The 27,279-nt window shown below is 49.2% G+C and overlaps 2 non-coding genes across 2 annotated transcripts; both read right to left on the bottom strand.

Annotated features, from left to right (window-relative positions):
- Positions 1 to 8,058: 8,058 nt before the first annotated feature.
- On the bottom strand, positions 8,059 to 8,157 carry LOC130384985 (small nucleolar RNA U13). The gene has a single exon (XR_008895955.1). It is a non-coding gene; the product is annotated as a small nucleolar RNA U13 (small nucleolar RNA).
- A 3,602-nt stretch (positions 8,158 to 11,759) lies between these two features.
- LOC130384992 (small nucleolar RNA U13) lies at positions 11,760 to 11,858 on the bottom strand. The gene has a single exon (XR_008895960.1). It is a non-coding gene; the product is annotated as a small nucleolar RNA U13 (small nucleolar RNA).
- Positions 11,859 to 27,279: the final 15,421 nt, after the last annotated feature.

Consider the following 27,279-nt stretch of genomic DNA (forward strand, 5'->3'; position numbering starts at 1 on the left):
TTCATTCACAGGACCTTGTGACAGGCGCAGCCATCTTGTTACAATGTGTGCCTCAAACTAGTGGTGCCGAGATGATGCCTCATGAATCGTCAATGCCTCGCAGCCAGATGAACCATCAAAGTGGTTCGACCTCGAAGCTTCAAATGAGTACGCTAGGGACTCCTAGTGGCGAATGAAATTATGATGAAAGAAAGAGTTTCCTGTGAAGATGTGATGTTTGCTTCATACAACATCAAAACGTTTAAGAATTAAAGTCATTTCAGTGATACGTGTGTCGTTCATAAATATCTCCCGAGCTCATGGTAGAGAACAAATCATTTGACAAAGATTTTAAGTCATCCCGGGCAAAATAGATTGTCTTATAACTACAGTAGCCTACTAATAATTGTAATAATAGAACTGCATAATGACTGAGAATGCGTGTGATTAATTACATAGCCATAAAAGTGATCTTGGAACAGGGTAGGGTCTTCTTTTTGTAAAAATGTGCCAATTGTGAACCCATATCGCGGAACAGCCCGAGATGAAGCCTCGAACGTCACACGCTACGTCATTTCGCCTATGGGAATCCTACTCGATACGGAGCTTCGCTGGGGGAGGAGCCGAGCTACTCGACACACGCCCCGATGCCTCCACGCAAACCATAACGATAGTTATGTTATTATAACTCTAGTTCTATGATTGTAGGCGTAGCCGTCTAGGCTTCGCCTTACGGGCTTGTCCCATGTGCGCGTTTGCGCGCGCTGAAAATTCAAACTATGCACCTATCAGCGTGGGCACCGCCCACATTTCCCACGGTATCGTGTATATAGCGCGGTGAATACCGTCGCTCATCCTCCACGCTTTTCTTTCAGCATTTGGAGGGTACAGCAGGTGGGAAACTAGACGGCTACGCCTACAATCATAGAACTAGAGTTATAATAACATAACTATCGTTCTATTTCATGTAGGCTACGCCGTCTAGGCTTCGCCTTATAGGCTAAGGTGAAGCTGCGAGCGGAGCCCGATCAATGTACTCCTGCTGGACCCCAGTCAAAACGACCTAAGTCACCAGAACACATTAAGACTCAAAAAGCCAAGGAAGTGTAAAACACAACAGCTTTATAAAAAACTAATTCCTCCTAGATCAAGCAAGGCAATGATCAAGGGAGAAAAAAGTGAGTCTGTAAAGACTCCGGCTCTAATCCGTGCTTCATGGAACCCATGAAAAGGAAAAGAAAAAAACCAGAGCAACACGGTTTCCATTAGGTCCGCTACTACCGGGGCGGAGCCACAGAATCCGGCTCTCCAATAAGGGGACTCTCTCGGCCGTTTTTAGAAGAAAAAACGGCGGGAGTGCCACACTGGCAAACCAAGCCACCTGACAATTGGCGAGCCAATAGAAAAACCTCCCTAGCCTGTTTTTCATTTGAAAAAAGGTGGGAGAGTGAGACTGGTAATCAAGTCCAACTCGCCAGCCGGCGAGAGGAAATTCAACCACGCCGCTTTAAAGAACATGTCTATATTCTTAAGCCGTAAAAGGGGTCCCGGACTCTAGCACAGAGTTACAGAGTGAGCCCCTGGACATGTCTAACATGTACAAACGGACAAAGGGGCCGGGGGAAGGCCAAGACGCAGCCGCGCAGATGTCTTCCACCGAAACGCCCTTGAGTAGAACCGTTGAAGCGGCCACGCTCCGTGTGGAGTGAGCTTTAACGCCCAACGGTGGCGCCAAGCCCTGCCGAGAGTAGGCTAAGCAAACACCCTCACATACCCAGCGAGAAAACCGCTGCTTAGAGAGAGCGCGGCCCCTGCTAGCGTCGCTATAACACACAAACAACTGTTGTGTGGAGCGGAATGCGGCCGAGCGATTCACGTACATAGCCAACGCCCAACCGGGCATAGGAGATGCAACTCCGCCCCCGCCTCATCAGAATGAGGCGGGGGGTGAAAAGCCTTAAGCACAATATCCCTCGACCGAAAATAACTATTAATGTTCTTCGGGAGGAACGCAGGATTAGGTCTGAGCAACGCAAAGGAGCTGTCCTCGTTTAGCAACAAGCAACTCGGGCTGACAGACAGAGTGGTTAGCTCACCGGCTTGCTTGGCAGAAACCAAGGCCAACAAGAGTGCCGTCTTAAATGACAAGGCATCCAAAGGGGCCTGAGAAAGAGGCTCGAAAGGATCCCTGGACAATCCGCGCAACACGGTGGGGAGATCCCAGCGTGGTGTAAGCACGCGTGAAAAGAGGCCTAACCCGTCTAGCCCCACGCAAGAATCTCTTGACCAGTGGATGGCTGAAGATCGGTCCACCATCACAGCCTGCATGGCCAGCCGAAACGGCTGCCGCATAGACCTTGATAGTGGAGAAGGCCAAACCTTTTTCCAATAAGTTTTGCAGAAACGAAAGCACGCTTCCCACCTCGCATTGAGGTGGAAAGGCGCACCACTTCGCCGCATAGAGGGAAGAAGTAGAAGGCGCACGAGCGCTCTGAATAGAGTTGATAACCGTCTCAGGCAAACCTTTGCCCTGCAGAATCAACCTCTCAGGAGCCAAACCAACAGCCGTCCCGAGACATCGGGCGTCTCACATGTGAGAGCGCATCCGGCCTGAACGGTACTGGCCACGGCGCTGACCGCAAGAGCGCGGCCAGCTCTGGAAATCACAGAGCTGAACGGTTCTCCGGGGCCACTAATATCAGGGACAGACTCTCCTGTCTGACCCGTTCCAGAAGAGGAAGGATCAGCTGGAGCGGGGGAAACGCATACAAGAGAGCCCGCGGCCAAGGTGTGTGTGCCAACGCATCTACCCCCAACGGGGGAAGATCCCGAGGGCTGAGGGAGAACCACCACCTGCAGTGCGTGTTCTCCCTGGACGCGAAGAGGTCCACCTGTGCTGTCCCGAACTTCTGCCAGATCAGTCTGACAATGTCGGGATGTAACCGCCACTCGTCTCGGTGGGGACCGCCTCGAGACATGAGGTCCGCCCCAAAGTTCTGAGCGCCCGCGATATGCAGGGCTCTCAGACTGAGGAGATACTGATGAGCCCAAAGCCAGAGCTCGACCGCCTTTCGGTGGAGAGCAGGGGAGCGGCCGCGCACCAGGTGAAAGAAATGCAACAGCATTTTCCTCACAGCGTCGAGCTCCAACACATTTAAGTGTGCTGTAGTGGGCGTGCGCCACTCGTCCCCGACCGAGTGAGAGAGGCACGTTTCTTCCCCAACCCGTCAATGAGGCATCTGTGAAGACCACTACGTAGGACGCCACCCTGCCCAGGGGAACACCCCTGAGAAGGGCGGAGGGTCTTTTCCAATATTCCAGGTCTGGCGACACCGAACGGGAAACGAGGAGCACCCTGAGCTTGTGTCGCCTGGAGTCTAACCGTTGGCGAGCAAACCCCCGCTGGAGTCTGCGCATAAAAAGCAGACCCAGGGGGACCACGGGGCGGGCAGCTGCCATCAGCCCTAACAGGCGCATGGTGGACAGTGCGGTCACGTTTCTGAGAACGCGAAAACGAGAGAGCGTCGACAGGATGGCGTCTCGCCGAGGAGGCGAAAGCATCGCAGTCATGGTGGCTGAGTCTAGGCAAACCCCCGAGTAGACTGTCTGCCGGCTGGGGAGCGGGGAGCTCTTCTCCCAGTTGATGGCAAAACCCAGGAAGGCGAGATGGTTTATCACCAACATGGTGTCCCTTCTCGCGGTCTCTACTGAGTTGCTCAGAAGAAGCAGGTCATCTAGGTAGAAGAGAATCCTCTTTTCCTGACGCCTGAGCGGTTCCAACGCCGTGTCCACACACTTCGAGAAGGTGCGCGGAGTCAGGGAATAGCCGAACGGCAGACACTGGTACTCGTATGCCATCCCCATAAAGGCAAAGCGGAGAAACTTCCTGTGCGCCTGCCGAACAGGGACGTGGAAGTAATCATCCTTGAGATCCAGGGATGTGAACCAATCGCCCTCTCTCACACACCGGAACAACGCTCCGACAGTGAGCATTCTGAACTTCCTCGTGGCAACGGATCTGTTGAACACGCGAAGATCCAGAATAGGTCTCTTTTCCCCTGGCTTCTTGGAAACCAGGAAGTAGCGGGAATAAAACCCTAGGTGAGACTCGTGGGGGGGAACGACAGTGATGGCCCCCTTTACCAAGAGACGTGTCACCTCTGCTGCCAGAGCCCTGCTCGCAGCCGGGTCCCGTAGCGTGGTCTCCACCAACCCCATAAAGGGTGGGGGACGACGCTTGAACTGTATGGGATGGCCCCTTCTCAACGTGGTGTCCAACAACGATGGCAGAACGCACCGCTCTTGCCAACACGCATAGCGGTCGGAGAGAGGGCGAGCCGACAGCTGAGGAAGACCGTCCAGGAATAACCCGTATTCCTCTGCCCCTACCGCCTCCACACTGCGTGTGAGCCAAGGGGGGCTTCCCATGAAAGGGAGGAGGCTCAGCGAGCGTAGGAGACGTACCAGATCCAGCCGCTGTAAAAACAACGAGCTGTCTAGACTTCGCGCTCGTGCCCGCTGAACAGGGAGCGAGCCGTCCGGCCGCCGCACCTGTGCGCATGCGCTGTCCGCAGGCTGTAGCCACAGCGCGCGGACCCTTCTCCTCACCTATAATGTGGGGAACCAGGAGACCGGTACAAGCGGCCGTATCCACGGGCTCGTGCAACGAGTCTCTGATCTGTCCACGAGGCTCCAAGGGACGCCGCTTCTTAGAAGCAGGTGAACCAGAGGCCATGTGAACACGCCGTCCGACCGCCACCCTACAGCCACAGGGCTGAGAGGGGGGAAGAGGCAACATGGAGGAACGCACCACAAGCGTAGTACGCTGGTGGCCTGAGGAATATCTTCTTAAGAAGATAAGGAATATTTAATCTTCTTAATAGTAGTTCTCAATTTCTCGCTGATAAGCACAAGTGCTGAAAGAAAAGGGAGGATGAGCAACGGTATTCACCGCGCTATATACACGATACCGTGGGAAATGTGGGCGGTGCCCACGCTGATAGGTGCATAGTTTGAATTTTCACGGGACAAGCCCATAAGGCGAAGCCTAGACGGCGTAGCCTACATGAAATAGAACTGCAACTAGTGATGGGCAAATGAAGCTTTTATGAAGCATCGAACCAGTTGAGCCAAATGTTTCGAAAATGGGTTCATTACTCGAAGCTTCAGTGACAGCGACCTCTGCTGGCGAAGTTCGAGGCTGCAGTGGATTCAACGTATCCCTGCTTTGAAAACTATTTGACGCACAAACACACAAACCCAAATACTTAATAGCATGATCTTTTCACGAATAAAGATTGATCTAAATACAGATGTCTAAATTGTTCTTAAAGGGATATGCCTAGCCTTCTGTCCAGATAGGCTAACTGATGTAGGCTAGGATATAATAGAAACAGCATATAAAAACTCACCACCCAAGAATGGGATTCGAACCCGGGTCCTCCACTCCACAGTCAGTGTTTTATCCCCTAGTCTACTCAAATCGCTACCTTATGTTGATATGTTACATACATATCGTACTATGCACAACTCCCGTAAACGATTGTAGCATCGATTGTGTTTTCTTTTTTCATTAAATAGTTAGGCGGTGACCAGCTGGCTTCGGACAAGGTTGGTTGGGTGTGCTTGAGTAACTCTAGGGGGTGATTATGTGGGATGGGGTTAGACACTCAAAGATTTGTATTGAGGTAGGCTGCCTTATGGATTGAGTCGGTTTCTTTTTTTTTGCTCAAAGCTTCTCCACCGAGCCGCGGACCAGTCAAGTGATTCATTCAGGCAACGAACCAGTTGCTGCTTCGGACGTCACATGTCACGTTTTTTTTTTGGTCTGAAGCAAGCTTCGAAGCAGTGCTTCTTGGGAGTTGGTTTGAAGCACTTATCGAAGCTTCAGTGTCACACTGCCATCACTAACTGCAACCACCAATGGTCAGATGATGCAACGCATCGTAGCAACTTAGGAGACTGATTAATTTGTTGAGAGCTACCAGTATGACTGTACAGACATTCATTTGGTGAATAGGGTTCCACGTTAATTGAGGAGGACAAGACCAGGGCTCAGGAAACACATTTTGTGAATATGAATTTTCAAAATGTTACAATTATATTAGGGTGATGTTTCTTACTTTTTTCTTTTATAATGAAGTTACACATTAAAAGAATAAAGTAATATTCCAAAAACATTATATAATTTGTATTTATGTTTAAGCTTTGTGATCTGGTGCAAAATATTTCGATGAAAAGTTATCACAACCACCCTTAAATAAGGTTAGACATTCTGATGTTTGACACAAAATATTTTCTTTATGAAAACTTCCTTCAAGTAATGAAAATCTAGATAGATATTCCTTCATCAGCAGATTTTTTTAGGACCCGCATTGATTTAGCATCCGTGATTATTACTTTGTCACATTACGTATGTTAGGACGTTTCAAGTCCGGATCAGAAAGTTTGAGGCACACATCGTAACAAGATGGCTGCGCCTGTCACAGACATCCTGTGAATGAACCAATTTAAATTTTTCAATTTTTAGGCGTTTATTTAAGTCAGGCACAGAGTTACATTTTTTGGTTTCAAGGTCAAAACACATTCAAAGGTTAACAAGCAAAATAGTTACATTTTACAGCAAGGTCAACGCATTCAAATGTCAACACAAAATTCTACATAACTCAGTGTTCTCTATTTTCCAGAGTTCCTTACATACCACAATTCCATATCGTTCCTTGTCCCTCCACACATAATCCTTTACCAAGGTTATGCTCAAATTAACGATTGATTCCGCTGAAAACAAAAGGCTCTTGTACACCATTAGGTTACGACACCTCCACATCGACCCTTTTGTGCAATTAATCAAGGCCCACCATCTTTCCCAGCCCTTACCGTTACCACTCTTTATAACCACATACAGGACATCTGATTCCGTTGGGACTCTAAACAGGTCACCCAGCCATGGCCCCAATAAGCCCCAAACCCTCCGACCCACCCCACATGACCACAACAAATGTGAAACATCCTCATCTCCACCACACCCCACCCTGGGACATCTTGCACTCTTAGATGACCCTGTGAATGAACCATTCATCATATGCATGAAACATGGAAAAATCACGATCTGCAACTGAGTGAGGTGACACTTTGTATGAGTTACTGACACTGTACATAATGGTCACAGCGAAAAATTCATTTATGATTTCCTTCGGAATAATAATAAAAAAAAGTATGCTTCAGGAGAGATCGCACTTATGGGACAAAATTCAGCAATACTTGAAATAAAGAAAGTTATTTTCCCATTCTTAATAATGCATTGGATAGGCCTGTATGTTTCTTCCCACGTTTCAAATTTCCATTCTGCCTGAACATAGATCCATTCATTATTCCGAAAATGTCAGATGACTTTTCCTCATTAAAGATAGCCCATATAGCTTTCTTAACACCAATATGTTATAAATGTGTGCAAGGAAATGCACTGCAACAATACAGTGTTAGCATATGTTTCGGAAAAACTGCAACCAGTCATGATCAGAAGATTCAAGGCAACTCATCGTAGAGACAGCGCAAACGTATGTGAACAAATCTTTCAGCGTCTTCATGAAGCTTAGGAAAGATCAATGTGTTTGTTGAGAGATGCTACCAGTATTAATTTATTATAGTGACTTCATTTAGGTGATCAGGGTTTGGTTAAGACCAGGGCTCAGGAAACACATGCGATTTCATTTATGAATAATGAATAAAATGTTGCAAATATGGTATAGAAATGTTTCTCAAATGTTTCATCTGGAATAATAAAGTTACAAATCAGAAGAATCAGTATTATAAATATAAAACACTGCACTTTTTATTTTAGCTTTGTGTTATGTTGCAAAAAATGTAGCATAGAAGCCATTTGATTAACATCAAATCATTGATTTAAGAAATAATGTATTTTTAGTAATGAAAATCTAGAAGCAGGTAGGCCTATGCAAATTAACATGTATGTCCGTCAGAGGGATGTGTTAGAACTTGTCACATGTTATTATATAACAGAAAAGAATAAGCAGGACTAACACAATTTGCCGACATTTGGCGGAGAAGATCTCAAGTCAGGATCAGAAAGTGTGAGGCACCAATCGTAACAAGCTGGCTGCGCCTTTCACGGAAAGCCATGAACAAACCTTTCATCATTTGCATGAAACTTGGAAAGATCATAGCAATGAGCAATCGAGGTGACAATATATATGATTTGGCTCACTGTGTGAGTAACGGTCTCATCAATACCTTTCTTTTGGCGAGCTGCATGTTTCAACTGCACTTTTCTTCATTAACACACCACCGATCAAGACATTGAGATGTTGTTTTTGATTAAAAAAAACTGCAACCACCAATGGTCAGATGATGCAACACATCGTAGCAACTTAGGAGACTGATTCATTTGTTGAGAGCTACCAGTATGACTGTACACACATTCATTTGGTGAATAGGGTTCCACGTTAATTGAGGAGGACAAGACCAGGGCTCAGGAAACACATTTTGTGAACATGAATTTTCAAAATGTTACAATTAGGCCTATATTATGGTGATGTTTCTTACTTTTTTTTTTATAATGAAGTTACACATTAAAGAATAAAGTAATATTCCAAAAACAATATAGAATTTGTATTGATGTTTAAGCTTTGTGATCTGGTACAAAATATTTAGATGAAAAGGTATCACAACCACCCTTAAATAAGGTTAGACATTCTGATGTTTGACACAAAATATTTTCTTTATGAAAACTTCCTTCAAGTAATGAAAATCTAGATTATACATATTCCTTCATCAGCAGATTGTTTTAGGACCCGCATTGATTTAGCATCCGTGTTTATTACTTTGTCACATAACGTGTGTTAGGACGTTTCAAGTCCGGATCAGAAAGTTTGAGGCACACATCGTAACAAGATGGCTGCGCCTGCAGACGTCCTGTGAATGAACCATTCATCATATGCATGAAACATGGAAAAATCACGACCTGCAGCTGAGTGAGGTGACAGTTTGTATGAGTTACTGACACTGTACATAATGGTCACAGCGAAAAATTCATTTAGGATTTCCTTCGGAATAATAATAAAAAAAAAGTATGCTTCAGGAGAGATGCACTTCTATGGGACAAAATTCAGCAATAGGCTACTTGAAATAAAAAAAGTTATTTTCCCATTCTTAATAATGCATTGGATAGGCCTGTATGTTTCTTCCCACGTTTCAAATTTCCATTCTGCCTGAACATAGATCCATTCATTATTCCGAAAATGTCAGATGACTTTTCCTCATTAAAGATAGCCCATATAGCTTTCTTAACACCAATATGTTATAAATGTGTGCAAGGAAATGCACTGCAACAATACAGTGTTAGCATATGTTTCGGAAAAACTGCAACCAGTCATGATCAGAAGATTCAAGGCAACTCATCGTCGAGACAGCGCAAACGTATGTGAACAAATCTTTCAGCGTCTTCATGAAGCTTAGGAAAGATCAATGTGTTTGGTGAGAGCTTGCTACCAGTATTCATTTATTATAGTGACTTAATTTAGGTGATCAGGGTTTGGTTAAGACCAGGGCTCAGGAAACACATGCGATTTCATTTATGAATAATGAATAAAATGTTGCAAATATGGTATAGAAATGTACGGAAGAGGATTAGGGCCACACATGTAAAAAAAAATTAAGTTCTGACTTTATTCCCAGAATTCTGAGAAAAAAGTCAGAATTCTGACTTTAATCTCAGAATTCTGAGAATAAAGTCAGAATTCTGACTTTAATCTCAGAATTCTGACATTAATCTCAGAATTCAGAGAAAATAAATCAGAATTCTGACTTTAATCTCAGAATTCTGACTTTTTTTCAGAATTCTGAGATTAAAGTCAAAATTCTGACATTAATCTCAGAATTCTGAGAAAAAAGTCAGAATTCTGACTTTAATCTCAGAATTCTGAGAAAAAAGTCAGAATTCTGACTTTAAAGTCAGAACTACGGGTATCTGTAGGGACCAACCTCCGTGGGAGAGACACTTTGCTTTATGCAGTAGGAGGAAACCTATGGAAAGCCAAGAAGGCCACAATCCGGCCCTAGAATGGCGCGGTAAAAGTGCAAGAATTCCGTACGGAATCCGTACGGAACTAATAGCCGCGGCTATTAGTCATATTGAGATGGCAGTGTGCGAAATACCCGTCAATATTCGGGGATGCCCTCATCCCCAGATTGTTCTCGATATGCAGTAGCCAGCTAGGCCATAACATTACAATATTTAATGGATGCAAGCAAGCCAAGACAATCAATCTATATCTGTAGCCTACATGACAACACACACACACACACACACACACACACACACAGACACACACACGCACACACGTTAAACACACTGGTAAAGCAATAGGAGCCTGCATTGGCTAAAGTTGTTGGGATTCACGTTATTTTATAACAGGGAGGGGCAAAGTTGTGCATTACAATGCAAACACGACAATAATTGGCACCGTTCTTGCGCACTCAGAAGAACATGAACTGAATAAATGCCAGGTATATAGCATATTGGAGACGGGCACACAATCAGTGCATTTGCAAATGAGAGCCTGCAGTATGACCGATCTTGTGACATTATTTAACCATCCATCTACAGCTAATACGATCAGACAGATACATCATTGATCACATATAAGCCCACAACAAGCCCAACATCACCACGGCAGGTGCGCTCTCTCTCGCACATTCACACAATCACTCCAACTTCTCCAACTCCAAGGCAAAGCTGTTTCACTAAGACCACAAACAACCACAACTAACCAGCCTACATATCCACAACAATGCACAACAATCAGTTTATACATTGCGTCTATCTTCTGTTTGGCGCACATGGCTAATTTGCATACTTGCACAGGACGGTCGGCTCCGCTTGTCAAAAAATAGAACGTATTTGTGAATAAATGCTTTGAATTCTGAATACTGGACTTGGTGGGCTTGGTGAGTTGGCTATGGGACGTGCACTTTTACCGCGCCATTCTAGGGCCGGATTGTGGCCTTCTTGGCTTTCCATAGGTTTCCTCCTACTGCATTAAGCAAACTGTCTCTCCCACGGAGGTTGGTCCTTACAGATACCCGTAGTTCTGACTTTAAAGTCAGAATTCTGACTTTTTTCTCAGAATTCTGAGATTAATTTCAGAATTCTGACTTTAATCTCAGAATTCTGAGATTAAAGTCAGAATTCTGACTTTTTATCTCAGAATTCTGAGATTAATGTCAGAATTCTGAGATTAATGTCAGAATTCTGAGATTAATGTCAGAATTCTGAGATTAAAGTCAGAATTCTGAGATTAAAGTCAGAATTCTGACTTTATTCACAGAATTCTGAGATTAAAGTCAGAATTCTGACTTTTTCTCAGAATTCTGAGAATAAAGTCAGAACTTAATTTTTTTTTACATGTGTGGCCCTAATCCTCTTCCGTAGAAATGTTTCTCAAATGTTTCATCTGGAATAATAAAGTTACAAATCAGAAGAATCAGTATTATAAATATAAAACACTGCACTTTTTATTTTAGCTTTGTGTTATTTTGCAAAAAATGTAGCATAGAAGCCATTTGATTAACATCAAATCATTGATTTAAGAAATAATTTATTTTTAGTAATGAAAATCTAGAAGCAGGTAGGCCTATGCAAATTAACATGTATGTCCGTCAGAGGGATGCGTTAGAACTTGTCACATGTTATTATATAACAGAAAAGAATAAGCAGGACGAACACAATATGCCGACATTTGGCGGAGAAGATCTCAAGTCAGGATCAGAAAGTCTGAGGCACCAATCGTAACAAGCTGGCTGCGCCTTTCACGGAAAGCCGTGAACAAACCTTTCATCATTTGCATGAAACTTGGAAAGATCATAGCAATGAGCAAGCGAGGTGACAATATATATGATTTGACTCACTGTGTGAGTAACGGTCTCATCAATACCTTTCTTTTGGCGAGTTGCATGTTTCAACTGCACTTTTCTTCATTAACAAACCACCGATCAAGACATTAAGATGTTGTTTTTGATAAAAAAAAACTGCAACCACCAATGGTCAGATGATGCAACACATCGTAGCAACTTAGGAGACTGATTAATTTGTTGAGAGCTACCAGTATGACTGTACACACATTCATTTGGTGAATAGGGTTCCACGTTAATTGAGGAGGACAAGACCAGGGCTCAGGAAACACATTTTGTGAACATGAATTTTCAAAATGTTACAATTAGGCCTATATTATGGTGATGTTTCTTACTTTTTTTTTTTATAATGAAGTTACACATTAAAGAATAAAGTAATATTCCAAAAACATTATAGAATTTGTATTGATGTTTAAGCTTTGTGATCTGGTACAAAATATTTAGATGAAAAGGTATCACGACCACCCTTAAATAAGGTTAGACATTCTGATGTTTGACACAAAATATATTCTTTATGAAAACTTCCTTCAAGTAATGAAAATCTAGATACATATTCCTTCATCAGCAGATTGTTTTAGGACCCGCATTGATTTAGCATCCGTGTTTATTACTTTGTCACATTACGTATGTTAGGACGTTTCAAGTCTGAATCAGAAAGTTTGAGGCACACATCGTAACAAGATGGCTGCGCCTGTCACAGACGTCCTGTCATATGCATGAAACATGGAAAAATCAGGACCTGCAACTGAGTGAGGTGACAGTTTGTATGAGTTACTGACACTGTACATAATGGTCACAGCGAAAAATTCATTTAGGATTTCCTTCGGAATAATAATAAAAAAAAAGTGTGCTTCAGGAGAGATGCACTTCTATGGGACAAAATTCAGCAATACTTGAAATAAAAAAAGTTATTTTCCCATTCTTAATAATGCATTGGATAGGCCTGTATGTTTCTTGTTTCAAATTTCCATTCTGCCTGAACATAGATCCATTCATTATTCCGAAAATGTCAGATGACTTTTCCTCATTAAAGATAGCCCATATAGCTTTCTTAACACCAATATTTATAAATGTGTGCAAGGAAATGCACTGCAACAATACAGTGTTAGCCTATGTTTCGGACAAACTGCAACCAGTCATGATCAGAAGATTCAAGGCAACTCATCGTAGAGACAGCGCAAACGTATGTGAACAAATCTTTCAGCGTCTTCATGAAGCTTAGGAAAGATCAATGTGTTTGTTGAGAGCTTGCTACCAGTATTAATTTATTATAGTGACTTCATTTAGGTGATCAGGGTTTGGTTAAGACCAGGGCTCAGGAAACACATGCGATTTCATTTATGAATAATGAATAAAATGTTGCAAATATGGTATAGAAATGTTTCTCAAATGTTTCATCTGGAATAATGAAGTTACAAATCAGAAGAATCAGCATTATAAATATAAAACATTGCACTTTTTATTTTAGCTTTGTGTTATGTTGCAAAAAATGTAGCATAGAAGCCATTTGCTTAACATCAAATCATTGATTTAAGAAATAATTTATTTTTAGCAATGAAAATCTAGAAGCAGGTAGGCCAATGCAAATTAACATGTATGTCCGTCAGAGGGATGTGTTAGAACTTGTCACATGTTATTATTAGTGATGTTCTGGTTTGCGTCGAGGCATCGCGAGTACCTCGGCTCCTCCCCCAGCGAAGCTCCGTATCGAGTAGGATTCACATAGGCGAAATGACGTAGAGTGTGACAGGAAACTCTTTCTTTCATCATAATTTCATTCACCACTAGGTGTCCCTAGCGTACTCAGTTGAAGCTTCGAGGTCCAACCACTTTGATGGTTCATCTGGCTGCGAGGCTTTGACGTTTCGTGAGGCATCATCTCGGCACCACTAGTTATTAGATAGCCTAACAGAAAGGAATAAGCAGGACTAACACAATTTGCCAACATTTGGCGGAGGAGATCTCAAGTCAGGATCAGAAAGTCTGAGGCACCAGTCGTAACAAGTTGGCTGCGCCTTTCACGGAAAGCAGTGAACAAACGTTTCATCATTTGCATGAAACTTGGAAAGATCATTGAAATGAGCAAGCGAGGTGACAATATATATGATTTGACTCACTGTGTGAGTAACGGTCCCATCAATACCTTTCTTTGGCGATTTGCACGTTTCAACTGCACTTTTCTTCATTAACACACCACCGATCAAGACATTGAGATGTTGTTTTTGATTAAAAAAAACTGCAACCACCAATGGTCAGATGATGCAACACATCGTAGCAACTTAGGAGACTGATTAATTTGTTGAGAGCTACCAGTATGACTGTACAGACATTCATTTGGTGAATAGGGTTTCCACGTTAATTGAGGAGGACAAGACCAGGGCTCAGGAAACACATTTTGTGAATATGAATTTTCAAAATGTTACAATTATATTATGGTGATGTTTCTTACTTTTTTTTTTATGATGAAGTTACACATTAAAAGAATAAAGTAATATTCCAAAAACATTATATAATTTGTATTTATGTTTAAGCTTTGTGATCTGGTGCAAATATTTAGATGAAAAGTTATCACAACCACCCTTAAATAAGGTTAGACATTCTGATGTTTGACACAAAATATTTTCTTGATGAAAACTTCCTTCAAGTAATGAAAATCTAGATACATATTCCTTCATCAGCAGATTTTTATAGGACCCGGATTGATTTAGCATCCGTGATTATTACTTTGTCACATTACGTATGTTAGGACGTATCAAGTCCGGATCAGAAAGTTTGAGGTAGTAATGTTCTATTTCATGTAGGCTACGCCGTCTAGGCTTCGCCTTATGGGCTTGTCCCGTGCGCGCCAACCTATCAGCGTGGGCACCGCCCACATTTCCCACGGTATCGTGTATATAGCGCGGTGAATACCATCGCTCATCCTCCCTTTTCTTTCAGCACTTGTGCTTATCAGCGAGAAATTGAGAACTATTAAGAAGAAGATGAAGACTTAAACACGGATCTCCCGAGCCGGTGGCAGCGGCTCGGGCGAGGCCGCGGACAAACGGCCCTCTTCAGGGCCACCTGAGAGCGCTCCTGGAGCTAGGTCCTTTTCAGGACTCCTTTGCGCCTCCTGTCCCGCCTCCCTGGCACCGGGTGACGGGCACTTGGCGTGCTCTGTGTGCCTCGGCACCGACCACGCCGAGGCTGCTATGGCGGCCCCCGTCTCCTGTGTCGCCTGCCGGGAGCTGCCTGAAGAGGGGATCCTCTCCAGGCATCTCTTCTTTTCCCCTGCGGTGGACCTGACGCGATGGCATCATCGACGCCGACGACGACGCCTCCATGGACGGCGACTCGGCGTCCGGTTTTTCCCGCTCTCGGGTTACAACCGCCACCGTCGCGGGGAGATCATGGGTGAGGCGGCGGCCATCAAAGGGTTTCCCATGCCGGCCCCGCCTCTCGCCCCCGTATCTGACGATATGCAGGGCGAGTGCTTTCGCACCCATCTGCTTCCCGGTGGGTTACCCCTTGTTCCCGCCTGTGCAGCACTTGTTTACTGCTGCAGGTGGGGACCCTTCTACCCTGAAGGCTCCGGTAAGCGAGGGGGATCCCTCGCCTGGAGCCTCCACTGGCAGCGCTTTTCTGTCCGGGCGCCGGATGGCACCCTAACGAAAAGCCGCTGCCCCCCGACCGCCTCCAGAAGCAGATTGGAGGCAATCCGCGGCGGCGGTCAACAACATCGCCCTGCTCTCCTCTGGCATGGTCTCCTTGTTTGCTGACAGGGAGGCCTACGGCCCGGAGGAAGCCGCGAGATGGCTGGCGGTTTCCCGCTTTTTCCAGCGCCATCCTCCAGCTATGCCAGCCGATGGCCGTTTCGGCCGGCCGGCATATGGCGTGGGCTACCATGATTCAAAGGGTCATATGGCTCTCCCACACTGCGGTGCAGGAACGAGAGCGGGCCAGCCTCGTCCAGGGTCCACTAGCGCCTGATGGCCTATTTGGTCCCCGGTTCTCCGAGGTGCTCGCGCACCAGCAGTCAGTCCGTGAGAATGGTTCCCGGTTCGGGGCGATTCTCACGGGCTCCTCCCACCAGCAGGCTGGGAGGATGCGGGGTCCAGGCCGGTCCCAGCATTCCAGGGGGCCGCCTCAGACTCCAGCCCCGGTGCCGCAGCAGCCGGGTAGAGCAGCGCCACGGACCGGTAAGTTCCGGAAGCTTGCTCCTACTTTTTCTTTCCCTATTAAAAAAATAAAAAGTAAAGACCGTTCGGCCGAACACCGGTAGGCTACATGGTACCTAAAGACCGATATTCCTCAGGCCACCTGCGTCCTACGCTTGTGGTGCGTTCCTCCATGTTGCCTCTTCCCCCCTCTCAGCCCTGTGGCTGTAGGGTGGCGGTCGGACGGCGTGTTCACATGGCCTCTGGTTCACCTGCTTCTAAGAAGCGGCGTCCCTTGGAGCCTCGTGGACGGATCAGAGACTCGTTGCACTCGTGTTGTACCGGTCTCCCAGTTCCCCACATTATAGGTGAGGAGACGGGTCCGCGCGCTGTGGCTACAGCCTGCGGACAGCACATGCGCACAGGTGCGGCGGCCGGACGGCTCGCTCCCTGTTCAGCGGGCACGAGCGCGACGTCTAGACAGCTCGTTGTTTTTACAGCGGCTGGATCTGGTACGTCACCTACGCTCGCTGAGCCTCCTCCCTTTCATGGGAAGCCCCCCTTGGCTCACCGCAGTGTGGAGGCGGTAGGGGCAGAGGAATACGGGTTATTCCTGGACGGTCTTCCTCAGCTGTTGGCTCGCCCTCTCTCCGACCGCTATGCGTGTTGGCAAGAGCGGTGCGTTCTGCCATCGTGGTTGGACACCACGTTGAGATGGGGCCATCCCATACAGTTCAAGCGTCGTCCCCCACCCTTTATGGGGTTGGTGGAGACCACGCTACGGGACCCGGCTGCGAGCAGGGCTCTGGCAGCAGAGGTGACACGTCTCTTGGTAAAGGGGGCCATCCACTGTCGTTCCCCCCCACGAGTCTCACCTAGGGTTTTATTCCCGCTACTTCCTGGTTTCCAAGAAGCCAGGGGAAAAGAGACCTATTCTGGATCTTCGTGTTCAACAGATCCGTTGCCACGAGGAAGTTCAGAATGCTCACTGTCGGAGCGTTGTTCCGGTGTGTGAGAGAGGGCGATTGGTTCACATCCCTGGATCTCAAGGATGATTACTTCCACGTCCCTGTTCGGCAGGCGCACAGGAAGTTTCTCTGCTTTGCCTTTATGGGGATGGCATACGAGTACCAGTGTCTGCCGTTCGGCTATTCCCTGACTCCGCGCACCTTCTCGAAGTGTGTGGACACGGCGTTGGAACCGCTCAGGCGTCAGGAAAAGAGGATTCTCTTCTACCTAGATGACCTGCTTCTTCTGAGCAACTCAGAAGAGACCGCGAGAAGGGACACCATGTTGGTGATAAACCATCTCGCCTTCCTGGGTTTTGCCATCAACTGGGAGAAGAGCTCCCCGCTCCCCAGCCGGCAGACAGTCTACTTGGGGCTTTGCCTAGACTCAGCCACCATGACTGCGATGCTTTCACCTCCTCGGCGAGACGCCATCCTGTCGACGCTCTCTCGTTTTCGCGTTCGCAGAAACGTGACCGCACTGTCCACATGCGCCTGTTAGGGCTGATGGCAGCTGCCCACCCCGTGGTCCCCCTGGGTCTGCTTTTATGCGCAGACTCACGGGGGTTTGCTCGCCAAACGGTTAGACTCCAGGCGACACAAGCTCAGGGTGCTCCTGTTTCCCGTTCGGTGTCGCCAGACCTGGAATATTGGAAAAGACCCTCCGCCCTTCTCAGGGGTGTTCCCCTGGGCAGGGTGGCGTCCTACGTAGTGGTCTTCACAGATGCCTCATTGACGGGTTGGGGAGGAACGTGCCTCTCTCACTCGGTCGGGGACGAGTGGCGCACGCCCAATACAGCACACTTAAATGTGTTGGAGCTCGACGCTGTGAGGAAAATGCTGTTGCATTTCTTTCACCTGGTGCGCGGGCCGCTCCCTGCTCTCCAACCGAAAGGCGGTCGAGCTCTGGCTTTGGGCTCATCAGTATCTCCTCAGTCTGAGAGCCCTGCTTATCGCGGGCGCCCAGAACTTTGGGCGGACCTCATGTCTCGAGGCGGTCCCCGCCGAGACGAGTGGCGGTTACATCCCGACATTGTCAGACTGATCTGGCAGAGGTTCGGGACAGCACAGGGGACCTCTTCGCGTCCATGGAGAACACGCACTGCAGGTGGTGGTTCTCCCTCAGCCCTCGGGATCTTCCCCCGTTAGGGGTGGATGCGTTGGCACACACACTGTGGCCGCGGGCTCTCTTGTATGCGTTTCCCCTCCAACTTCAGCTTATCCTTCCTCTTCTGGAATCGGTCAGACAGGAGAGACTGTCCCTGATATTAGTGGCCCAGGAGAACCGTTCAGCTCTGTGGTTTCCAGAGCTGGCCGCGCTCTCGCGGTCGGCGCCTGGCCAGTACCCTTCAGGCCGGATGTGCTTTCACAGGCCCACGGGACAGGTTGCACCACCCGCCTGATGTCTCGGACGGCTGTTGGTTTGGCTCCTGAGAGGTTGATCCTGCAGGGCAAAGGTTTGCCTGAGACGGTTATCAAACACTATTCAGAGTGCTCGTGCGCCTTCTACTTCTTCCCTCTATGCGGCGAAGTGGTGCGCCTTCTCTAATTGGTGTGAGACGAACCACGCTGTCCAATCTCAATGTGAGGTGGGAAGCGTGCTTCGTTCTGCAAAACATATTGGAAAAAGGTTTGGCCTTCTCCACTATCAAGGTCTATGCGGCAGCCGTTTCGGCTGGCCATGCAGGCTGTGATGGTGGACCGATCTTCAGCCGTCCACTAGTCAAGAGATTCTTGCGTGGGGCTAGACGGGTTAGGCCTGTTTCACGCGTGCTTACACCCGCTGTGATCTCCCCACGTGTTGCGCGGATTGTCCAGGGATCCTTTCGAGCCTCTTTCTCAGGCCCCTTTGGATGCCCTGTCATTTAAGACGGCGCTCTTGTTGGCCTTGGTTTCTGCAAAGCGGGCTGGTGAGCTAACCGCTCTGTCTGTCAGCCCGAGTTGCTTGTTGCTAAACGAGGACAGCTCCTTCGCATTGCTCAGACCTAATCCTGCGTTCCTCCCGAAGAACATTAATAGTTATTTTCGGTCGAGGGATATTGTGCTTAAGGCTTTTCACCCCCCGCCTCATTCTAGTGAGGCGGAGGCGGAGTTGCATCTCCTGTGCCCGGTTCGGCAATGGCTATGTACGTGAATTGCTCGGCCGCGTTCCGCACCACACAACAGTGTTTGTGTTTTATAGCGATGCTAGCAGGGGCCGCGCTCTCTCTAAGCAGCGGTTTTCTCGCAGGATATGTGAGGAAGTTTGCTTAGCCTACTCTCGGCAGGGCTTGGCGCCACCGTTGGGCGTTAAAGCTCACTCCACACGGAGCATGGCCGCTTCAACGGCTCTACTCAAGGGCGTTTCGGTGGAAGACATCTGCGCGGCTGCGTCATGGTCTTCCCCCGGCCCCTTTGTCCGTTTTTACTGTTAGACATGTCCAGGGGCTCACTCGGCAACTCTGTGCTGGAGTCCGGGGACCCCTTTTACGGCTTAAGAATATAGACATGTTCTTTAAAGCGGCGTGGTTGGATTTCCTCTCGCCGGCTGGCGAGTTGGACTTGATTACCAGTCTTACTCTTCCACCTTTTTTCAAATGAAAACCAGGCTAGGGGGTTTTCTATTGGCTCGCCAATTGTCTGGGGGTTTTGTTTACCAGCTTGGCACTCCCGCCGTTTTCTTCAATAGAAACGGGCCGAGAGAGTCCCATTTTGGAGAGCTGGATTCCGTAGCTCCGCCCCGGTGGTAGCGGACCTAATGGAAACCGTCATTAGGTTTCCATAGGTGCCGTCTTTACAGACTCACTTTTTTCTCCCTTGGATCATTGCCTTGCTTGATCTAGGAGGAATTCGTTTTTATCAAGCTGTTGTGTTTTACACTTCCTTAGCTTTTGAGTCTTAATGTGCTCTGGTGACTTTGACTGGGGTCCAGCAGGAGTACATTGATCGGGCTCCGCTCGCAGCTTCACCTTAGCCCATAAGGCGAAGCCTAGACGGCGTAGCCTACATGAAATAGAACGATTAGTTATGTTATTATAACTCTAGTTCTATGATTGTAGGCGTAGCCGTCTAGTTTCCCACCTGCTGTACCTCCAAATGCTGAAAGAACAGCGTGGAGGATGAGCAACGGTATACGCCGCGTTATATAGACACGATACCGTGGGAATGTGGGCGGTGCCCACGCTGATAGGTGCATAGTTTAGAATTTTTCAGCCCCACGGGAAAGCCCATAAGGCGAAGCCTAGACGGCTACGCCTACAATCATAGAATAGAGTTTATAATACCTAAATATCGTTATTGTTGATGTTATTGTTTTGTTCTGGGTCCGTTGCTAGTTGTTGGGTTATTAATGCTCAGTGGGGTTAATGGGTTGGGATTGTCATTGTTGTGTGTTGTTCTGTTGTGTGTCGTTGTTGCCACCATCACCGAGAATGACTTGTGTGTTAGTTAGGTGTGCTGTTCTATGTCCGTGTTTGGTGAATCAATAAAGAGGGTGTTTTCTGTAGTCGAGCGGTGTATGAGGCACAGAACCCCTAGTTGACCAAAAGCCTGACTCCGTGTTCCTTCCTGGTCGGCGCTACATTGTGTCAGAAGTGGGATTATGGAAAAAGACACGTTTTCCGACATGACGCGTCCAAAGGAGGAAGACTCGGAGGAATGGCTTGGCGCGACGGCTGCGAAATAGCGCCACCCAGTGGCCGTTGGTGGTGTCGCAGGATCGGCGGCGGTTGGTCGCCACCTGGTGGCCAGGCTGCCAAGTTTTCTGGAGCAACGCCACTGGAACCTTACCTGGCGCAGTTGAGGATCGCTGCGCGATTACTACTGCTGGGGTATGGACGAGTCCGCGCCCAGCTTGCCCTAGCTTTGGAGGGAACGGCGTTGCAGGTTCTGCTGGACCTGGCCCCAGCAGACCAGCTGGACCTCCAGCCCTGACCCGGCCTTGGAGGAGGCGTTTCGGGCAGCGGAGGGTCGTGAGCCACAGCCGGGAGTTGCTGACCAGCTGCCGCCACCAGGAGGGGGAACGTTGGGGGCCTACGCAGCGGACGTACTGCTGTACGCCCAACGGGGCTACCCAGACTTCCCTGCTGCGGCTAGGGAGGAACTAGCCCTTCAATCGTTCCTCCGAGGACTTGCCCCGCCGCGGCTGGGACGGCACGTCCGCCTCGCCGGGCCCCCGAACCTCGATGTGGCTCTTGAGCTGGCGGAACGGGCGGAGCAGGAGCTGTCCAACCCACAGCCTCCGTGCCCTCCGACCTCACGTCCGGCAGGCGGACTACGAGCGGTGACGAGGACGCGGATGACGAGGAAGAGTGTTTCCAGGCTGGATCTCGCCCCAGGTCCCTGGCAGCGTCCACCACAGCGTCCACCACCCGACGACAGACGTAGGTCCGGAGATGACCGGCGCTGTTTCCGATGCGATGCACCGGCACCACGGGCTAGACCATCTCGTCCGGCGGAAAACGGCGGCGGAGCTGCCAGTGAGGGGAACCGCCGCCTCCGGATTCCTGCCCCTCTCCACGGTCGGTTGCGCTCTGGTTGGCGGCCCGGGCCGCGCCAGGGGCCTTACCTGCACGACCCTGCATGGCCCTGGTGGACACTGGGCTCCGACCATCTCCCTGGTGCGTCCGGTGCGTTTTTCCGGGTACCACCGGCGCACTCTCGGGGGGGTGGGACGGCGACCAGCGTCCGCCTGACGACCGTTACGGGACAAGAGACCGGAATGAGGGGAAGGAAGGAAGCGGCTGGCCGTCAGGGTGGGTGACCAGGAGGTGATGCATGAGTTTTGGCTCGCCGACATCGTGACTCGTGCATCATCGGCCTGGATCTGCTGAACCGTTGGGGTGCCAGGATGGACATGGCTGGAGCAACCATCACCGTCGGCACGGAGACGTTGGCGCTCCAGTCCGGACGGGGGGAGCACGGGGGCTCTGGCGGCCAGCGGAGTAGTCGCCGGGTTATACCCCAGGAGCCTCTGCCTCTGCCCGGTCCCTGCATTCCCCGCGGCCCTGTATCTGCCACCTTTCCTTCCCCTGAGACCGCCGAGGCCGTCAATGCGCTTTGGTTGGGCAGTGGAGCTGGCCTCGACGTACAGCAGAGTCTGCAGCTGAGGCTGTTACTCGAGGAGTACGGGGACATTTTTGCGGCTCGGGATGAGGACTGCAGGCGGACAGGGTTGGTGCAGCATGCCATCGACACCGGCTCTGCTCGGCCCATCCGCCTGCGGCCCCACCGATTAGCATTAGCCAAGCGCCAGGCGGCGGAGGACAAGATCCGCGAGATGGCTGCCGGGGGAGTGATCGAGCCCTCGTCCAGTCCATGGGCGGCCCCGGCCGTCCTGGTGAAGAAGAAGGACGGTAGCTGGAGGTTCTGCGTGGACTACCGGCGCCCTCAACGAGGTCCACCCGGAAGGACTCGTACCCGCTTCCACGGATCGACGCGCCCTGGACTATCGGGGGGGTCTAGCTGGTTCAGCTCCTGGACCTGCGTAGCGGCAACTGGCAGGTGGAGTTGGCGCCCGAGCCCGACCTAAGACTGCCTTCACCATTGGAACAGGGGCTGTGGCAGTTCCGTGTCATGCGTTCGGACTATGCAACGCACCGGCGACGTTCGATCGAGGATGAGAGGGGTGCTAGCGAGCATCCCCCGGAGTCGTTGTGTCGTGTACCTGGACGATTTGTTGGTGCACGCCCGCGATTTCGGGGGGGCGCTGGCGAACCTGCGGGAGGTTCTTGGGGCCATCCGCCAGGCCGGGTTGCGGCTGAACCCTGCCAAGTGTTCCCCTGCTGGGCCAGGGAAACGCTGTTCTTGGGGCACGTGGTGAACGAGCATGGCATAGCCACTAACCCGGCCAAGGCAGCTGCAGTCCGGGACTGGCCGACCCCACTAACCACCGGTGAACTACGTCTGGGACACCCGCCTTCCTGAGCCACGGCCTTCGCCCGACTCAAGCGGTGCTCACCGACGGCCCCGGTCCTGGCGTACCCCGACGCTGGTCGCCCTTTCGGTCCTCGACCACCGATGCCAAGTAACGTGGGGGGTCGGTGCGGTTCCTCTCCCAGGGGGTTGGGACCAGAGCAGGGAACCCGTCCGTCGCCTACGCGCGCCAGCCGGAGTAGTCGCCGGGTTATACCCCAGGAGCCTCTGCCTCTGCTCGGTCCCTGCATTCCACGCCGGCCCTGTATCTGCCACCTTTCCTTCCCCTGAGACCGCCGAGGCCGTCAATGCGTTTTGGTTGCGCAGTGGAGCTGGCCTCGACGTACAGCAGAGTCTGCAGCTGAGGCTGTTACTCGAGGAGTACGGGGACATTTTTGCGGCTCGGGATGAGGACTGCAGGCGGACAGGGTTGGTGCAGCATGCCATCGACACCGGCTCTGCTCGGCCCATCCGCCTGCGGCCCCACCGATTAGCATTAGCCAAGCGCCAGGCGGCGGAGGACAAGGTCCGCGAGATGGCTGCCGGGGGAGTGATCGAGCCCTCGTCCAGTCCATGGGCGGCCCCGGCCGTCCTGGTGAAGAAGAAGGACGGTAGCTGGAGGTTCTGCGTGGACTACCGGCGCCTCAACGAGGTCACCCGGAAGGACTCGTACTCGCTTCCACGGATCGACGCCGCCCTGGACTATCGGGGGGTCTAGCTGGTTCAGCTCCCTGGACCTGCGTAGCGGCTACTGGCAGGTGGAGTTGGCGCCCGAGGCCCGACCTAAGACTGCCTTCACCATTGGACAGGGGCTGTGGCAGTTCCGTGTCATGCCGTTCGGACTATGCAACGCACCGGCGACGTTCGAGCGGATGATGGAGAGGGTGCTAGCGAGCATCCCCCGGAGTCGTTGTGTCGTGTACCTGGACGATTTGTTGGTGCACGCCCGCGATTTCGGGGGGGCGCTGGCGAACCTGCGGGAGGTTCTTGGGGCCATCCGCCAGGCCGGGTTGCGGCTGAACCCTGCCAAGTGTTCCCTGCTGGCCAGGACCCCGACCAGCGTCGGGGTCCTGGCGTACCCCGACGCTGGTCACCCTTTCGTCCTCGACACCGATGCCAGTAACGTGGGGGTCGGTGCGGTCCTCCCCAGGGGGTGGGGGGGGGGAACGTCCCGTCGCCTACTTCACCAAATGGACTACTTCACCAAATGGCCCGAGGCGTATGCGGTGCCAGATCAGAGCGCTGCCACCACCGCAGAGAGGCTGGTGGAGGAGATGTTTGCCCGTTTCGGGGTTCCTGCCGAGCTCCACAGCGACCAGGGGCGGAACTTTGAGTCCCAGGTCTTCGGGGAGGTCTGCCGGCGGCTGGTAGTGCACAAGACCAGGACGACGCCTATGGAAAGCCAAGAAGGCCACAATCCGGACCTAGATTGGCGCGGTAAAAGTGCAAAACCGTACGGAAACCGTACGGATTCCGTACGGTTTCCGTACGGATTCCGTACGGATTCCGTACGGATTCTGTACGGTTTCCGTACGGTTTTGCAAGAATTCCGTACGGAATCCGTACGGAATCCGTACGGTTTCCGTACGGTTTCCGTACGGTTTCCGTACGGATTCCGTACGGATTCCGTACGGTTTTGAATGACTAATAGCCGCGGCTATTAGTCATTCACTCCGGCTATTAGTTATTCACTCCGGCTATTAGGTATGCAGAACGAGCCCCTCCCCTTCTTTGCTTGACCACTAAGTTTGAAGGCTGTCTAACCAATCAGTGAAGAGAAAGACCAGACTAAAGTAACGCATTGTCGAAACTAGAGCGGCAGTCAGTGCCTCCATGTTTCGCCGTAACATAAGGCTGTGTTGTCTTTGCTAGTTTCACTACAATGTAATGACCACCACTAGCTAGTGGAAAATATATTGGTGTCTAGTACAGTGATATATTTGTATATGTTAGGCTATATATTGAGATGGCAGTGTGCGAAATACCCATCATTATTCGGGGATGCCCTCATCCCCAGATTGTTCGCGATATGCAGTAGCCAGCTCGGCCATAACATTACAATATTTCATGGATGCAAGCAAGCCAAGACAATCGATCTATATCTATAGCCTACATGACAACACGCAGACACACACACACACCACACACCACACAACACACCACACACACACACACACACACACACACACCACACACACACACACACACACACACACACACACACACATTAAGCACACATTAAGCACACATTAAGCACACTGGTAAAGCAATAGGAGCCTGCATTGGCTAAAGTTGTTGGGATGCACCTTATTTTATAACAGGGAGGGCAAAGTTGTGCATTACAATGCAAACACGACAATAATTGGCACCGTTCTTGCGCACTCAGAAGAACATGCAGTAGGACCGATCTTGTGACATTATTTAACCATCCATCTACAGCCCCCCATCTTCATCTGCCTGGAAGCTGCCTTCTCCGGGTAAAATTCGTCCTGAATGGGCTTCCTTCCAATCGGGCTCTGCTCCTCACATTAAGCATAGCCCATCTTTACCCAAGACGCAGATGTTTTATTCACTGTTATCCCTCAATAACGTTTATTTGATGTGTTGTTAATCATGTATGACTAATGCTGCCCTACTGTGTGAAAGGTGTGAAACGTTGGGATAGCTTATGGTCATGATGCTTACGTTGTATATGTATATAGTAGGCCTACTGCTTAGAAATGAATTTTTATGAAGCTTGTTTATATGCTATTTCCCATGATGATAAATTAACATTTCATTGCTGTGAGTTGTGAAGATTATACAAATAAATAGTAAATGTGCTGAATCAGAATACTCATTTCCCATGATGATATATTAACATTGCATTGCTGCAAGATTTGTGAAGATTATACAAATACATTTTAAATCCGCTGAATCAGAATATTCTATTAAAACTTTAGTGATGGATTGTAAATGCCCTTACCGAAGTACTGTACAATACGTGCAATTTGGAGGTACACTTGTATTTCACTTGAGTATTTAATTAAACCGACTTATCTCCAGATGTTTGCAATAAACTGGAGGATGACGGGAGAAAATCCTGAAAAATAAATGATTGAAGAGCCCCCCATGATCCGCTCGGAAAGTCATAGTCACGCTGATTACAGGTGTTTTTAAAATGCGTATACGGCTCTCACATGACAGCCACGCAACACGGACATCATCTTGCATCATTTGATTTATTGCTGTATAGTTAAACCAGCAAACCATCGCAAGGAAATGTAACAAAGCTGTAGCTGAAAGATTCATCCACAAACATCAGAATAGAAAAACACTGGCAGGGACCATTTCAGCGCATAATGACTACTGCGTGTGGCAGTAATGCAATTCTGCTGAATTATTTGGAGGACTTATAGCCTACTTGTAGTGAAGTATTTTTAACAGTGCGGAATCTACAGCTGGTCACTTTCACTGGCTAAGCAAAATTAATCACGAACAGTTGAACCTCTGAATTGATCCTGAAAGCCTATATGTCCTAGAATAATTCATTTGTATTCCGTTTTAGGCCATCTCACTAAAGGTCACTTAGATTTAGCCTATTCAAGCTCACCAAGTCCAGTATTCAGAATTCAAAGCATTTATTCACAAATACGTTCTATTTTTTGACAAGCGGAGCCGACAGTCCGGTGCAAACTATGCAAATTAGCCATGTGCACCAAACAGAAGATAGACGCAATGTATAGAACTGATTGTTGTGCATTATTGTGGATATGTAGGCTGGTTAGTTGTGGTTGTTTGTGGTCTTAGTGAAACAGCCTTGCCTTGGAGTTGGAGAAGTTGGAGTGATTGTGTGAATGTGCGAGAGAGAGCGCACCTGCCGTGGTGATGTTGGGCTTGTTGTGGGCTTTTATGTGATCGATGATGTATCTGTCTGATCGTATTAGCTGTAGATGGATGGTTAAATAATGCCACAAGATCGGTCCTACTGCATGTTCTTCTGAGTGCGCAAGAACGGTGCCAATTATTGTCGTGTTTGCATTGTAATGCACAACTTTGCCCCTCCCTGTTATAAAATAAGGTGCATCCCAACAACTTTAGCCAATGCAGGCTCCTATTGCTTTACCAGTGTGCTTAATGTGTGCTTAATGTGTGTGTGTGTGTGTGTGCGTGTGTGTGTGTGTGTGTGTGTGTGTGTGTGTGTGTGTGTGTGTGTGTGTGTGTGTGTGTGTGTGTGTGTGTGTGTGTGTGTGTGTGTGTGTGTGTGTGTGTGTGTGTGTGTGTGTGTGTGTGTGTGTGTGTGTGCGTGTTGTCATGTAGGCTATAGATATAGATCGATTGTCTTGGCTTGCTTGCAT

This window comes from Gadus chalcogrammus, chromosome 6, assembly GCF_026213295.1.
Source record: "Gadus chalcogrammus isolate NIFS_2021 chromosome 6, NIFS_Gcha_1.0, whole genome shotgun sequence".
Lineage (NCBI taxonomy): Eukaryota > Metazoa > Chordata > Actinopteri > Gadiformes > Gadidae > Gadus > Gadus chalcogrammus.